At 47.9% G+C, this 17,573-nt stretch overlaps 1 protein-coding gene across 1 annotated transcript in view; it reads right to left on the bottom strand.

The window, feature by feature from the left end:
• Nucleotides 1–17,573, bottom strand: part of LOC137333064 (transmembrane protein 164) — a 125,530-nt gene that overhangs the window by 37,777 nt on the left and 70,180 nt on the right. The gene's annotated exons all lie outside the window — the stretch shown is intronic.

Consider the following 17,573-nt stretch of genomic DNA (forward strand, 5'->3'; position numbering starts at 1 on the left):
GTGGTGAGGAGGGAGAGGGGAAAAATATTTAAAAGATTCCATCAGCGAAGCCATAGAATTAGCACAACAAATGTATGATATGGTTCAGTAGATACACATATTTTTAAATTTTACTCTACAATATTTTACAGTAGAAATGTAGATAGATAGGCAGATACTTTTCTTTTGTCAGGGTGCTATTTTAGAAACCAATGGTTTGAGATTGAAAAATAAACCTCCACTCCCATCAGAACCACCCAGGCTCCTGACCCCAAAGGCTTAAGGGGCTTATTCGGTTGCATTGTCATATAGAGATATTTTTCCAGATAGTCCAACCCACTCCAAAAGCCATTTTTCTGCTGTCTTTAAAAACACAAATATTGAGAAACTAAGTCTATCACTATCGAGCAGCCAGAATATTAAAACCTGGCGTCATATAATATCACAAAAAGCTACTGAATAAACTAGGGATAGGTAATATAAAGCACCCCTCACTGTCATGGAACTACTTTTATGGAGAGGATTTTTGGTGCCATATGATTCCAAAGTGAAGCAGTTTCACTATGACAGGGGCTAAATCCTAGGTGTACTTTAAGCATACCTTGCGCCTAAAACATAAATAAATCAAGTTACAGCAGCAATCTGGGTCTGTCAGAGGGCTACATTTCTGCATTCGCTCTTTCTTGCAAGCCATCCTCCTTTCCCCGTCTTAGCTTCTTTTTCTTCTCTTTTTATTTTTGAAATCCAGCTAGCAATGGGATTTGCTTCCTCTTGCAGCAATGGAAGCAGGACTATCTTAGAATCCACACCAATTGACAAAATCCTATTTTTTTTTTATTATTAGTTCATGGGATGTGAGCGTCACTGGCAAGGCCGGCATTTATTGCCCATCACTAATTGCCCTTGGAGAAGGTGATGGTGAGCCGCCTTCTTGAACCGCTGCAGTCCATGTGGTGAAGGTTCTCCCACAGTGTTGTTAGGAAGGGAGTTCCAGGATTTTGACCCAGCGACGATGAAGGAACGGCGATATATTTCCAAGTCAGGGATGGTGTGTGACTTTGAGGGGAACGTGCAAGTGGTGGTGTTCCGATGTGCCTGCTGCCCTCATCCTTCTAGGTGGTAGAGGTCGCGGGTTTGGGCGGTGCTGTCGAAGAAGCCTTGGCGAGTTGCTGCAGTGCATCCCATAGATGGTACACACTACAGCCACGGTGCGCCGGTGGTGAAGGGAGTGAATGTTTAGGGTAGTGGATGGGGTGCCAATCAAGTGGGCTGCTTTGTCCTGGACGGTGTCGAGCTTCTTGAGTGTTGTTGGAGCTGCACTCATCCAGGCAAGTGGAGAGTATTCCATCACACTCCTGACTTGTGCCTTGTAGATGGTGGAAAGGCTTCGGGGAGTCAGGGGGTGAGTCACTCGCTGCAGAATACCCAGCCTCTGACCTGCTCTTGTAGCCACAGTATTTATGTGGCTGGTCCAGTTAAGTTTCTGATCAATGGTGACCTCCAGGATGTTGATGGTGGGGGATTCGGTAATGGCGTTGATGTCAAGGGGAGGTGGTTAGACTCTCTCTTGTTGGAAATGGTCATTGCCTGACGTAAATGTTACTCGCCAAGCCTGGATGTCGTCCAGGCCTTGCTCATGCGGGCACGGACTGCTTCATTATCTGAGGAGTTGCGAATGGAACTGAACACTGTGCAATCGTTAGTGAACATCCCCATTTCTGACCTTATGATGGAGGGAAGGTCATTGATGAAGCAGCTGAAGATAGTTGGGCCTAGGACACTGCCCTGAGGAACTCCTGCAGCAGTGTCCTGGGACTGAGATGATTGGCCTCCAACAACCACTACCATCTTCCTTTGTGCTAGGTATGACTCCAGCCACTGGAGAGTTTTCCCCCTGATTCCCATTGACTTCAATTTTACTAGGGCTCCTTGGTGCCACACTCGATCAAATGCTGCCTTGATGTCAAGTGCAGTCACTCTCACCTCACCTCTAAAAATGTTTTAATAGAGACCTTTTATTACAGCTATAGATGCTGAAATAGTCCTGTCTCCGTAATAGTTGCTTGCTTTCTTTCACTAGAGGAAGAGAAATGTCAGGAGTTACCAGTACAGGTCACCTACATAGAAAGATACAGCACAGAAGGCGGCCAGTTGGCCCATCGTACCCGTGCCAGCTCTTTGAAAGAGCTTTCCAATTAGTGCCACTCCTCTGCTCTTTCCCCTTAGCCCTGCAACATGTACAAGACCACAATCAGGAGGAGAGAGAGCAAACTCATGTGCACGTCTCTCACCGATTACAGGAGAGCTGGTAGCTTGTACACTATGGAGGTCAATCTAGAGTCCAATTCAAACGCTATTCACTCCACAATGTGGGCTCCAGCTTTCACAACCACAAAGGCCTTTTTAAAATCATACTACACAGCATGTAGCTTATTCTGTCTGCAGCCCTTCTGCAGTTCTCCCCATGCACACTCATTTATACAGGAGAAACTCTACACTACAGGATGGAACTGAGAAATATGTTTAAAGCACCTTGTATTTGTGCTAACTCGGTGTTTCAGTACAGCATAATAGTGAGCATGTAAAACGTTCATATGTCCACTAAAATTGTGTAAAAATACCTGGCAGTACAATTGTATCTGTAGAGAGCATTTGGAGCAACTAACACTAGAGTGAATACAAACCTGTCATTGACAGTGGGCAGAGTAATTTGTGATGATGAATTAAGGGTATCACATGAGAAGCGTATTGACACAACATTAAAGTGTACTGTTCCCTAAAACACTTAATACCAAATTCTGTGGTGTTCCAATTTATTCAAATAGATTCAGTCACTGAATATGCTGAGTGCAGTCTACATCTGATCATTCAATGTTGTTATTTTGCACAAAAAAAATCAACTTATGCAGTCACGTGAATGTAATTAAAATGGCAATCTTAGTGCAAAAAAAGTCCAGTAATTCGAATTACCTGACTTCAAATTAAGAGCAGACTAGTAAAATGAGATCTTACAAAATCTAATCAGAGATTGAGATTCTCGTCATTTCGTCAAGTTAATGGCAGAGCTTGTAATGTTCTATGTACAGTATTACCAGACCCACTATAACCCATTTTATTCCGTCACTCCTGCTTTTAATCCCCCTCATTCCCATCCCAGCTTTCTGTTGTCCAGAGAGTGGACAACGAGCAGAACAAAATCAACCACTTCTGAATCTTTCAACGCTGGTGCTGAGTTGCTTATTGGGGTCAGGGCCACCGCCCAGCGTGGACCGCGGTCAGGGCCACCGCCCAGCGTGGACCGCGGTCAGGGCCACCGCCCAGCGTGGACCGCGGTCAGGGCCACCGCCCAGCGTGGACCGCGGTCAGGGCCACCGCCCAGCGTGGACCGCGGTCAGGGCCACCGCCCAGCGTGGACCGCGGTCAGGGCCACCGCCCAGCGTGGACCGCGGTCAGGGCCACCGCCCAGCGTGGACCGCGGTCAGGGCCACCGCCCAGCGTGGACCGCGGTCAGGGCCACCGCCCAGCGTGGACCGCGGTCAGGGCCACCGCCCAGCGTGGACCGCGGTCAGGGCCACCGCCCAGCGTGGACCGCGGTCAGGGCCACCGCCCAGCGTGGACCGCGGTCAGGGCCACCGCCCAGCGTGGACCGCGGTCAGGGCCACCGCCCAGCGTGGACCGCGGTCAGGGCCACCGCCCAGCGTGGACCGCGGTCAGGGCCACCGCCCAGCGTGGACCGCGGTCAGGGCCACCGCCCAGCGTGGACCGCGGTCAGGGCCACCGCCCAGCGTGGACCGCGGTCAGGGCCACCGCCCAGCGTGGACCGCGGTCAGGGCCACCGCCCAGCGTGGACCGCGGTCAGGGCCACCGCCCAGCGTGGACCGCGGTCAGGGCCACCGCCCAGCGTGGACCGCGGTCAGGGCCACCGCCCAGCGTGGACCGCGGTCAGGGCCACCGCCCAGCGTGGACCGCGGTCAGGGCCACCGCCCAGCGTGGACCGCGGTCAGGGCCACCGCCCAGCGTGGACCGCGGTCAGGGCCACCGCCCAGCGTGGACCGCGGTCAGGGCCACCGCCCAGCGTGGACCGCGGTCAGGGCCACCGCCCAGCGTGGACCGCGGTCAGGGCCACCGCCCAGCGTGGACCGCGGTCAGGGCCACCGCCCAGCGTGGACCGCGGTCAGGGCCACCGCCCAGCGTGGACCGCGGTCAGGGCCACCGCCCAGCGTGGACCGCGGTCAGGGCCACCGCCCAGCGTGGACCGCGGTCAGGGCCACCGCCCAGCGTGGACCGCGGTCAGGGCCACCGCCCAGCGTGGACCGCGGTCAGGGCCACCGCCCAGCGTGGACCGCGGTCAGGGCCACCGCCCAGCGTGGACCGCGGTCAGGGCCACCGCCCAGCGTGGACCGCGGTCAGGGCCACCGCCCAGCGTGGACCGCGGTCAGGGCCACCGCCCAGCGTGGACCGCGGTCAGGGCCACCGCCCAGCGTGGACCGCGGTCAGGGCCACCGCCCAGCGTGGACCGCGGTCAGGGCCACCGCCCAGCGTGGACCGCGGTCAGGGCCACCGCCCAGCGTGGACCGCGGTCAGGGCCACCGCCCAGCGTGGACCGCGGTCAGGGCCACCGCCCAGCGTGGACCGCGGTCAGGGCCACCGCCCAGCGTGGACCGCGGTCAGGGCCACCGCCCAGCGTGGACCGCGGTCAGGGCCACCGCCCAGCGTGGACCGCGGTCAGGGCCACCGCCCAGCGTGGACCGCGGTCAGGGCCACCGCCCAGCGTGGACCGCGGTCAGGGCCACCGCCCAGCGTGGACCGCGGTCAGGGCCACCGCCCAGCGTGGACCGCGGTCAGGTTTATTATCCAGTGATTTGGCTGTTAGGTGTACATGTGTTTTTATGTGACGTTTTAAATTTACCTCTTAAGATTAGGATCTGTACCCAAATCTAGCGTTAAGAAGTCACTGACAGGTGCAACACAAAACTGTTCAAAGTGGTTAGAGACCTTAATGGTGTGTCACTGTCCGTGTGGTGATGTAGTCCCAAGTAACACTAGAGATTAGGAAAAAAAAAGTCTTACTGGATTGTGGATCTGTGAAATGAACTCCAAAATCAAACAGTTAATATTGTGTTCAGATTTAAAAAGAGGGAGAATATCTGGTTAGAAATGGGATTGAGTATTATAAAGCTAGCACTTCTCACACTCCTGGTTAGGATACAAGAAAAAGCTTCTCATTTGATAGATGATCTTTCTCTCACCTCCGGTTTCCAGTCCCTCTCTCGGTCACCACCTTTCTGGTGTCTCTATTATATTAATACTACTATATCGCTGCTCCTCTGAATTTTATTGATCAGCCTAGGTTTAGTGGTAGCACTCTCACCTCAGAGCCAGAAGGTCTTGAGTTCAAGTCCCACTCCAGGACTTGAGCACGTAATCTAGGCCGACACTTCAGCACAGTACTGAAGCAGTGCTGCTGGAGGTGCCAATTTTCAGATGAGACAGTCTGCCCACTTAGGTGGATGTAAAAGATCCCATGGCACAATTCGAAGAGGAGCAGTGGAGTTCTTCTGGTGTTCTGGCCAATATTTATCCCTCAGACAACATCACAAACAGATTATCTACTCATTTATCTCATTACTCTTTGTGGGATCTTGCTGTGCAAATTGTCTGCCACATTTGTCTATATTACACCTTCAAAAGTACTTCATTGACTGTGGACCGTTTTGGGATGACCTGAAGACATGAAAGGCACTACATAAATGCATGTTTTTTCATTCTTCTTTCCTCCATTGTTCCTCTTCAGCTCCAAATATGATGCCATTATATCCATCCACCTCTGTATCTTCCTGGTGTTAAAGTTAAGATTCATTGCACTTGAGAATCCCTACGTGGTCAGTGTCCAGTAAAGTATTAAAATGCCTACGTGGAGCCCTTTAATGAAAGTGCCCATATAGTCAGTTTTCAGTAAAATAGTAAAGTGCCTACGTGGCAAAATAGCAGAAGTAGCAATGTGGTTAGAAAAGGGTTAATTAGTAGCCTGTTAGCTGGGAGTTAGGACAGTGGGCCTCTTTAGGCCATCTGTTCGCATGCTCATCTCTTTACCATAAGGCCTGCATTGTCTTATCAGTGTAGGAGTCTTTGGAGTCTTTGATGTGGGTCAAGGACTGGTCTGGGTGTCTCCATGTAGCTGGATCATCAATAACCTTAACGAGCTTAACGAGACCGAGAGACATTCCAAGCTAAGAGATAAGGAACGAGAGGGACAGGGGAGAACATTCCTAGTGGGAAGATAAGGATACATCCATCAGTGTCTGTCACTGCGGCATGATCAGGCCATGGGCTACCTGTGATTGGCCTGAAATCATGTAACCTAGCATGGCCAACCTGTGCCCGGCTTATGATTGGTGTTGACCTTTGTGTTAACAAATGTTCCAACCTCTATTGATCTGTATAAACGTTTGGATTTCTTTATGTTTCTTTATCTTGCTCTGCCAGCATAGAGGGACTCTATCAGGAGTCCAAATCGATGCTGCAGACCAAGTCTGGCTATTAAAGTTGTGTTGAACTTTAAATGTGTATTCGACTCAGTTTTTGCTGAACCAGACTGAGGGGAAAAAAGAATCCGGTTCGTCACACTCCTCATCTAACTTCATGCTATTATGTACTACAGGTCTTCGCCCTTTCTATAGTTTTGAAAAAAGAGATAATCCTCAGCTGCAATAACCATGCAAGCATCATCCAAGCAAGGAACCTGAGTTAGGATTTATAAGAACATAAAAAATAGGAACAGAAGTAAACGATTCAGCCCCTCGAGTCTGCTCTGCCATTCAATAAGATCATGGCTGATCTTCGACCTCAACTCCACTTTCCTGCCTGCCCCCATATCCCTTGATTGCCTTAGTGTCCAAAAATCCATTGATCTCAGTCTTGAATATACTCAACAAGAGAGCAACCACAGTCCTCTGGGGTAGAGAATTCCAAAGATTCACGACCCTCTGAGTAAAGAAATTTTTCCTCATCTCAGTCCTAAATGGCCGACCCCTTATCTTGAGACTATGACCTCTAGCTCTAGACTCTCCAGCCAGGAGAAACAGCCTCAATCATATTTATCATATAGGACACAAGGTGATCTAAGTGTTATGGAGCTTTGCTCAACTTACTTTATACATTAAATGCCACAATTTCTTTGTATTTCTAGCCCAATGAGATTGACTAAGTATTGCTCAAAAACTGCTTTAAAATCTAAAATTCAAGCATGTTCATCAATTATTAAGGGGTTGTACATACTCCCAGAAATGATGGAGGTCCTTAAAATTGAGCATCCAGATTATTTGCTTCCTCAAGATGTCAATTTCCCATCTCTTAAGTGAGTAATTTCCTAACAGCAGCCAAGTAAAACCACTAGAGTCCAGTCACTGAGATACAAAGCAATCACATCCTGCTATTTACACTGCTACTCAAGGGGCAGAGCTCTTCCAGTTCAGTGTATATCCAAAAGAATCCACTTGTCTGGACACTCATCTTATTCTGAGACAACTACAACATTATTGCAGCATCTTCAGAGTCATCGCGACACCATGTTGACAGAGTGGCACAGACCAGAAGCACATCCAGGCTTAAATTCATGGTATTTGGCTGGAAATTCATAAAGTAAGAGAGTTTTACAGCAGATTAAATTCACTTGGAAATTTATTCTGCAGTCATATTTAGAACGTTAAAACTGTCACTTCACGTGGTGGCATAATGAATTGGAGCACCACAGACTAGGAGGATGCAAGTTGGATTCTCCCCACTCATGAGTTCCTGATTATAGTTCCACCTATATTGAACTCTAATCTTCTTTAATTTGCACAAACATCAAAAGATAATAACTCACTATAGAAATAGAAAGAGGACAGTAGAGCTGAAGGATGAATAGGAGTAGGATAGCAGGAACTAAAAAGACAAACAGGAGTGGGATAACAGAATATAAAAGGATGAACAGAAAATTGAACTTTTAGCCTTTTAAATCAACAACATTAATGTTTTAGCAGCACAAGTTTAACAGCCAAAATACCTGTACAAGCTCTGTGTTAGCTCACAGAAAGCCAGATTCAATGCTACACACATTACCACACGACACCTGTTCCCTTTTGAAGTGACTCTGGTTTTAGACAGACACTCTGATTCAATGCGCAGCCATTTCCATTTGCCCATCTCTTTCCTTTCATGGGCATTTAGTTCACTTAGGTCGAACCAGGGATTGGGGTTAGATAGATAGATCGATCGATCGATTGATCGAAAGAAATCCCAAAGCATTTATCTGGTTGGTCATTCATTTGTGCAGATTGCTGCTGTAATTGTCTACTCAACAGAATACACTTCATAAGTGTTGGAGTGAGAAGCACATATTATAAAGTAATCCATTGCATATTGGAAAGTAATAAAAACTTCTATCATACAAGGGCAGATTATCTCTTACCACCTTACTGTAGTTGTCAAGGGCTGACTCCAAGATGTGCCATTTTGGTGCTCAGCCTCATCCTCCAATATCCACTTGGTCTTTGTGCGAGTTACCAGAGAGCTTTTAATGCCGATGAAACCACTGTCCAACATTAGCCATCGTTTTTAGGAACTCAAGGATAAGAAATGAAAGACCGGAGGAATAAAATGATGCACCATTCTTATGAAAAAGCTTTTTATTTCCCCCAGAAAAAACATTGATGGCAACATTTTAAAACAAATGCTTGTGCTTCCTGTAATGGCTCAACCGCTTAAAAAAGGCAGGAAGCTCCCACATTCAATCCTGGCCTGTACCAAGTTAGCTGATCTAAGCAAGGAAACTACAATTGGCCAGAACAACCCTGAGCTAGGAGTGTAAAATTGGCCATGGACCTCACTGCTCAGGGCTAACCAATGCTGCCTGCTGAAAGTGCATTTAACCATAGTTGAACAGCATGTCAATACTAGGCTTACATAAAGAACAGCCTCTTGGACAAAAGTGGGTGCCTGGTGCCAATGGAACCATATCCCAGGAAGGGGTTAATGCCTTTTGCAGAGGAGAAAATTGGTAGGAGAAAATTGGTAGAAAAAAAAGAGGAAGAAGGGAAAAAGAACTGATAGCAGTCATAGCAGAGGATGCGATTGGCAATTCCACACCAGTAGGACCTTAAAACAACTGAGCAGAGGCATTGTGACATTTAATTCATTTGTAAACAGTTTGGTTTTAAAGTACAGGAGAAACAGGCACACTCTCTAAGAGTGCTGTGTGCAAAAATTCTAGGCCAAAATAAAACTAAAAATTTAGTAACTTTATTGAACAGGAAACAAGGGGTTCCTTTTTAAGGTTCCTTTCCACGATGTGATTAAAGACCTTTCCTTCCTCTTTATGGCCAGTGGTTTAACGTAACACGAAAACAACTGCCATCATCAATGTTGGGTGTTATTTTTTTTTTAATTCGCTGCAGAAGATGACGATGCATTGCTAAAACAAGATAGGATGCATCTCCATTGTATTTCTTTCAATGTGAACTATTATACTGGTGGAAAGTAACATTTATTAAATGGAAATATATTAATCCAGACTTTTTGATCAGGGCGCTCCAGGAATGAAGTGGTTGTTCACAATTGGAAAATTGGGTGGTAATTCATAATGTCAGATCTCTGCCCATTTTGCCCCTGCTCCAATTCTCTAATCACGTTTTAAAGTGTGCAGGGAGCACCCACCAGTTTGTGGGAAGCTGCATGTAAACAAATGCACAATGGTATCATACACTGGATTTTTCAACATACCCTTTCATATAACACTCTTTCACTCACCTAGCCTGTATAAACTGGACATTTGGATACTTAGGCACTGAGCTGCAAGTGGAAATCAGTTTAAAACAAAAACAGACCAATAGTGAAATTTAAATTGTCAGACAATTGCTGAAGTTTTTCACTTTTTGTTTTCATCCTGTTTCCAAAGCCTTTTGGCAACTGCCTTGGTGCCACGGGTTTCAATCTCAGTGCGTCACTACCCACATGGGCAGTACCATGCTGGACAGCTTTGCAACACTGCAGGCCAACAGGCTGCTCCCAGGGATGCTTAGACTGTTGTCTTAAAGGCCTAGCATGCTAGAATTGGTTGGAGTAGACCTCGTGACAGGGCTTCCCTGAACCCATAAGCTCTGCTGTCACGTTGATCAGTGGCCACAGTGAGGCAGTGCCTAACAGTGGCGATATGGCTGGAGTGGGCATGGATAATGGTGTTGTTCATTTGATTCTTCCTGCCAACTGCCTCCCATGCTTGCCCACCTCGCAGAAAACATGCAGGTTCAGGCTACTCACAGAGTAGTGAAAGTTTCATAGCCAACTGCTGTGAACCACCTCAACCCTAAAACTGTCTTATTGGCACACAGCAGCCATGCCACTCAAACACTCCTGCTGTTGAGCTGGCATCTAGACACAGCATGAGGGTTAAGAGGTCATATTGTACATAATATCAGCAAGGTGAAGTGCCACGGCAAATCTGCATTGACAGATCTGCATGTTTGCTGTGTGCAGCACACCTTTGCCCTACAAACAGGCATCCTCATGGAGGAGGGAGAAGCCCAGTGCTGAAAGGGGACCAGGAAAAGTAGCTGGAGCACTACGGAGAGGCACGAGAACTGAAATTTATGCAGTTCTTATACTGGAGACCCTATTATAACTTGCAAATATGCCTTATACTTCTCCAAGCCCTCTGCATGTAAACCTGCCACTCCAATGACCTCCCTTTCCTACACAACTTGCAAAGCTACCATACCATCTAAAGAAACCTGCTCCAAAACCTTGCTGAACATTCTCTAAAAACATGGCTGCTGTTTGTTCAATCTCCAAACATTGTGTGCGCGCCTCTTTTTTGCCGTGGCACTTCACCTTGCTGATATTGTGTACAATATGACCTCTTAACCCTCATGCTGTGTCTAGATGCCAGCTCAACGGCAGGAGTGTTTGAGTGGCATGGCTGCTGTGTGCCAATAAGACAGTTTTAGGGTTGAGGTGGTTCACAGCAGTTGGCTGTGAAACTTTCACTACTCTGTGAGTAGCCTGAACCTGCATGTTTTCTGGGAGGTGTGCAGTGGACGTGGTCTACATGGACTTCAACAAAGCCTTTGACAAGGTACCGCATGGTAGGTTGTTGCATAAGGTTAAATCTCATGGGATCCAAGGTGAGGTAGCCAATTGGATACAAAATTGGCTTGACGACAGAAGACAGAGGGTGGTTGTAGAGGGTTGTTTTTCAAACTGGATGCCTGTGTCCAGCGGTGTGCCTCAGGGATCGGTGCTGGGTCCGCTGTTATTTGTTATTTATATTAATGATTTGGATGAGAATTTAGGAGGCATGGTTAGTAAGTTTGCAGATGACACCAAGATTGGTGGCATTGTGGACAGTGAAGAAGGTTATCTAGGATTGCAACGGGATCTTGATAAATTGGGCCAGTGGGCCGATGAATGGCAGATGGAGTTTAATTTAGATAAATGTGAGGTGATGCATTTTGGTAGATCGAATCGGGCCAGGACCTACTCCGTTAATGGTAGGGCGTTGGGGAGAGTTATAGAACAAAGAGATCTAGGAGTACAGGTTCATAGCTCCTTGAAAGTGGAGTCACAGGTGGATAGGGTGGTGAAGAAGGCATTCAGCATGCTTGGTTTCATTGGTCAGAACATTGAATACAGGAGTTGGGATGTCTTGTTGAAGTTGTACAAGACATTAGTAAGGCCACACTTGGAATACTGTGTACAGTTCTGGTCACCCTATTATAGAAAGGATATTATTAAACAAGAAAGACTGCAGAAAAGATTTACTAGGATGCTACCGGGACTTGATGGTTTGACTTATAGGGAGAGGTTAGACAGACTGGGACTTTTTTCCCTGGAGTGTAGGAGGTTAAGGGGTGATCTTATAGAAGTCTATAAAATAATGAGGGGCATAGATAAGGTAGATAGTCAAAATCTTTTCCCAAAGGTAGGGGCATCTATAACGAGGGGGCATAGATTTAAGGTGAGAGGGGAGAGATACAAAAGGGTCCAGAGGGGCAATTTTTTCACTCAAAGGGTGGTGAGTGTCTGGAACGAGCTGCCAGAGGCAGTAGTAGAGGCGGGTACAATTTTGTCTTTTAAAAAGCATTTGGACAGTTACATGGGTAAGATGGGTATAGAGGGATATGGGCCAAGTGCAGGAAATTGGGACTAGCTTAGTGGTATAAACTGGGCGACATGGACATGTTGGGCCAAAGGGCCTGTTTCCATGTTGTAACTTCTATGATTCTATGATTCTATAAGCATGGGAGGCAGTTGGCAGGAAGAATCAAATGAACACCACCATTATCAATGCCCACTCCAGCCATATTGCCACTGTTAGGCACTCCCTCACTGTGGCCACTGATCAACGTGACAGCAGAGCTTATGGGTTCAGGGAAGCCCTATCACGAGGTCTACTCCAACCAATTCTAGCATGCTAGGCCTTTAAGACAACAGTCTAAGCATCCCTGGGAGCAGCCTGCAGTGTTGCAAAGCTGTCCAGCATGGTACTGCCCATGTGGGTAGTGACCTCCTCCACCCAAGTCATGACCTGCTTGGAACAGCCTGCAAAGCATGGGTTATGGCTTGATGCTCACAAAACATCCCTTCTTTTAAAAAGGTAGGACCCGTGAGATCCAAATCCCCCCACTCTCACCCTCCCAGTTCATCAGCTGAAGCGCAGTGCAGGCTGGCCCTCCAGACATCAGGAGCAGAAATTTCACTTCGAGCCGGGAAGGGAGCCGGGGGGATTTTCGGGTGCGAAACCCAGAAGGTAAGTGGGCGGGTCGCAATCACAGACCACGACATTAATGAGGCCAATAAATTTGACTTCCGGCTTTTGTGCCCGGCAGCCAGACTGATTGACAGGCTGGTTGGCTGTTGGGCAGGAAGGTTTGCTGCAGCAGGCCACAGCCGGGGATTGGAGGGAGGGAAGGATCATGGGCCGGGGAGGAGATCGGGGAGAGGGGTGGAGGCGGGGCTTGGAGATCAGAGGTCACTGGAGGTCAGGTGAAGAATCAAGGGTAGGTAGGGGTGCACCATTTAGATTGTATTCCCATCTGTCGTTTTCACATTGAAAATGTACTACATCATGCTTTGTTATATTAGACTTCATCGGTCATTGCTCCCCACACACCTCTAATTTATCTGAACTTTTTGCAATTTTCTGCTGTCTTCCCAAGAATTCACTTTTCCTCCTAGCTTAGTGTCATCTTCAAATTTGGATATCCTCTCCTCCATTCCCAAATCCAGGACTTTATTTTTTAAAAACATATAGGCGAGAAATCTCATCTGAAATCGGACAGAATCACGGCAGAAAATTGTATGGTTTCAGGGGTAGAACAAGGTCAGGCTTAGCTGAGATACCGCCACAATCAAATGGCCTGCTGACATTCGCTCTCTACTCAGCCAGGAAGAATGACCAAAGATACTGGAGGCTTTCATGGCTAAACCTGGAGCCTCTCTGGTCTGTATGGCTTAGTTCCATACTAGGGTGGTGACTTTACTAAATGAGGCATTAGAGAGGAGACAATCTGCTTTTAATCTATCAGATTAGAGGCGTTTGTGTACAAGATGCTTATGGTGGTCACACATCAGGCAAAACAAATATGAATTTCATTAGACTGAGATGAGCTTGCGACCACATATCTGCTCCATCACCAAGACCGCCTACTTCCACCTCCATAACATCGCCAGTCTCCACCCCTGCCTCAGCTCATCTGCTACTGAAACCCTCATCCATGCCTTTGTTACCTCTAGACTTGACTATTCCAATGATCTCCTAGCTGGCCTCCCATCTTCCATCCTCCATAAACTTGAGCTCATCCTAAACTCTGCTGCCCGTATCCTAACTCGCACCAAATCCCGTTCACCCATCACCCTGTATTCGATGACCAACATTGGCTCCCGGTCCGAGAACGCCTCAATTTTAAAATTCTCATCCTTGTTTTCAAATCCCTTCACGACCTCGCCACTCCCTATCTCTGTAACCTCCTCCAGCCCTACAACCCTCAGAGATATCTGCGCTCCTCCAATTCTTGCCTCTTGTCCATCCCTGAATTAATCGCTCCACCATTGGCAGCTGTGCCTTCAGCTGCCTGGGCCCTAAGCGCTGGAATTCCCTCCCTAAACCTCTCCGCTCCTCTCTCTTCCTTTAAGATGTTCCTTAAAACCTACCTCTTTGACCAAGCTTTTGGTCGCCTGTCCAAACATCTATCTCCTTATGTGGCTCAGTGTCAAATTTTGATTGATAATCACTCCTGCGAAGCACCTTTTACAACGTTAAAGGCGCTGTACAATTGCAAGTTGTTGTTGTGTACCATCAGGGCACAGGCCTATTGCAGTAGCAGGAGGAAGTGGTTGGAAAGGGTGAAACGCGTGAATTCCAGTGGAACAGCACAGAGTTATAGCACAGTTTATAAGATCACGAGACACAGAGAATGGACTGTAATATGGGATGGGGAGGCTCTATGACTATCACCAGAGCACAGACTGTGCTTTAGCAGTTGCTAGCCTATCCCAGGTCACTGTACTTACACCGAAATGAGAAATTACAGAAGTGATAATTCCGTTAGGTCCATTTTTGTGCCTGAAATGGCTGCCTCGCACAGAACACAAGGCCCTACCGGTAGGCCTGAAATTGGGCCTTGGGCCTCATTATTATTATTTGGACGATATGCTAGTGCCTGTTGCACCTCCATAGGCAGTTTGCCTATTTTAAAAAGAGAATGTCGGCGGAAGGGATAGAGCGGCAGGGGAGGGGGGTTGGGGGGGGTTTGGTGGTGGGGCGAGCGATCGCAAGTACTGTGGAGTTGGGCTCCTCCAGGCTCCATAGCAACAATTTTGGATCTTTTATTTTTTTTTTTAAAAACTTACCAGCCACTGAAGAACTCTGAATGAAGCAGGCCCAGCTTCTGCTCCACTCATTGCTGTCCAATTTCCCAGAGTGGGCCTGAAACCAGGCGTTAGGCCCTCATTTAAATATGTGAGGGATCTAACACCTGTTTCAGGAAGCCGCCAGAAATGCCTGAAAAAAAAATGGCCCAACCCAATATCAGGTCGAACATACTTTGGGCATAGGATATTGGTCCCTGGAATTGGCCCTCTCTGTTACGCACATAAAACAGGCGCAATGAGGTTCAATTTCTGCTCTCCAGTGCCTTGATTCCAGAGGACTGCTTTATTGTATTTGTTGACAAAATGTTTTTTTTTCACACCCTCTTTTTGTGACTGTACCAACCTCTGCTGAGGGGGCACAAGGAGTACAGTTGTATAAACACCACACGTCCTCCACTACCTGATTCAGTGCCATTCGTTCATGTATTTCCCTCGACAGTGACTGTCAGCAGGCTGTTTAACCATGGGGAGTGAGGAGAGGCATCAAACTGTGCCAGATTTTGTCCTCACCTGGCATCTACACACAGGCACTTTTTGGCAGGGTTCAACAAATAGTAATCAGGAGCAGGAACCAATTTGGACACACCTTCTATTGCCCCAGCTGAGAAAAGCTAACTCAGCACAGACAAGTAGTAGCCCCAGGATATTCCGTGGCATGTATGATTCAACAACAGGCGGTTTGTATCGACTGAGCCATTAGGGGAGCTACACTGAGCCATTAGGGGAGCGAAGTAAATGATTTATAATCTTACTGACTCAGCCAAGACTTACTGCAACACACAGGTCATGATGAGGGTACGGTAGCATAGTGGTTATGTTACTGGACTAATAATCCAGAGGCCTGGACTAAAATCCGGAGTCATGAGTTCAAATCCCGCCACGGCAGCTGGTAAATTTAAATTCAATTAATTAAATAAAAATCTGGAATTAAAATACTAGTATCAGTAATGGTGGCCATGAAAACTACCGGATTGTCGTTAAAAACCCATCTGGTTCACTAATGTCCTTCAGGGAAGGAAACCTGCCATTCTAACCCGGTCTGGCCTATATGTGACTCCAGACCCACAGCAATGTGGTTGATTCTTCATTGCCCTCTGAAATGGCCGAGCAAGCCACTCAGTTGTGAAAAGTCATAAGAATAAAACCGGACGGACCACTAGGCACCGGACACGACAACAGCAAACCAAGCCCAGTCGACCCTGCAAGGTCTTCCTTACTAACATCTGGGGACTTGTGCCAAAATTGGGAGAGCTGTCCCACAAACGAGTCAAGCAACAGCCTGACATAGCCACACTCATAGAATCATACCTTTCGGCCAACGTCCCAGACTCTTCCATCACCATCCTGGGTATGGCCTGACCCACCAGAGGTGGCAGTACAGTGATACACAGTCAGGAGGGAGTGGCCCTGAGAGTCCTCAACATTGACTCTGGACCCCATGAAATCTAATGGCATCAAGTCAAACATGGGCTGATTACCACCTACCGTCCTCCCTCAGCTGATGAATCAGTAATCCTCCATGTTGAGTACCACTTGGAGGAAGCACTGAGGGTAGCAAGGGCACAGAATGTACTCTGGGTGGGGGACTTCAATGTCTATCACCAAGAGTGGCTCGGTAGCACCACTACTGACCAAGCTGGCCGAGTCCAGACTGGGCCGACAACAGGTGGTGAGCGAACCAACACGAGGGAAAAACTTACTTGACCTCATCCTCACCAATCTACCTGTCGCAAATACATCTGTCCACGACAGTATTGGTAGGAGTGACCACCGCACAGTCCTCGTGGACACCTGACGACACCATCCAACGTGTTGTGTGGCACTACCACCGCGCTAAATGGGATAGATTCAGGACAGATCTAGCAGCTCAAAACAGGGCATCCATGAGGCGCTGTGGGCCATCAGCAGCAGCAGAATTGTATTCCAGCACAATCCCCGGCATATCCCTGGTTCAATGAGGAGTGCAGAAGAGCATGCCAGGAGTAGCACCAGGCGTACCTAAAAATGAGGTGCCAACCTGGTGAAGCTACAACTCAGGACTACATGCACGGTAAACAGCGGAAGCAACATGCTATAGACAGAGCTAAGCGATTCCACAACCAACGGATCAGATCAAAGCTCTGCAGTCGTGAATGGTGGTGGACAATTAAACAACTAACGGGAGGAGGAGGCTCTGCAAACATCCCCATCCTCAATGATGGCGGAGTCCAGCACGTGAGTGCAAAAGACAAGACTGAAGCGTTTGCAACCATCTTCAGCCAGAAGTGCCGAGTGGATGATCCATCTCGGCCTCCTCCCGATACTCCCACCATCAAAGGCGGCCAATTCAATTCACTCCACGTGATATCAAGAAATGGCTGAGTGCACTGGATACAGCAAAGGCTATGGGCCCCGAAAACATCCCAGCTGTAGTGCTGAAGACTTGTGCTCCAGAACTAGCCGTGCCTCTAGCCAAACTGTTCCAGTACAGCTACAACACTGGTATCTACCCGACAATGTGGAAAATTGCCCAGGTATGTCCTGTCCACAAAAAGCAGGACAAATCCAATCCGGCCAATTACCGCCCCATCAGTCTGCTCTCAATCATCAGCAAAGTGATGGAAGGTGTCGTCGACAGTGCTATCAAGCAGCACTTACTCAACAATAACCTGTTCACCGATGCTCAGTTGGGGTTCCGCCAGGAC

Source organism: Heptranchias perlo, chromosome 15 (genome assembly GCF_035084215.1).
Source record: "Heptranchias perlo isolate sHepPer1 chromosome 15, sHepPer1.hap1, whole genome shotgun sequence".
In the NCBI taxonomy this organism is placed as follows: Eukaryota; Metazoa; Chordata; class Chondrichthyes; order Hexanchiformes; family Hexanchidae; genus Heptranchias; species Heptranchias perlo.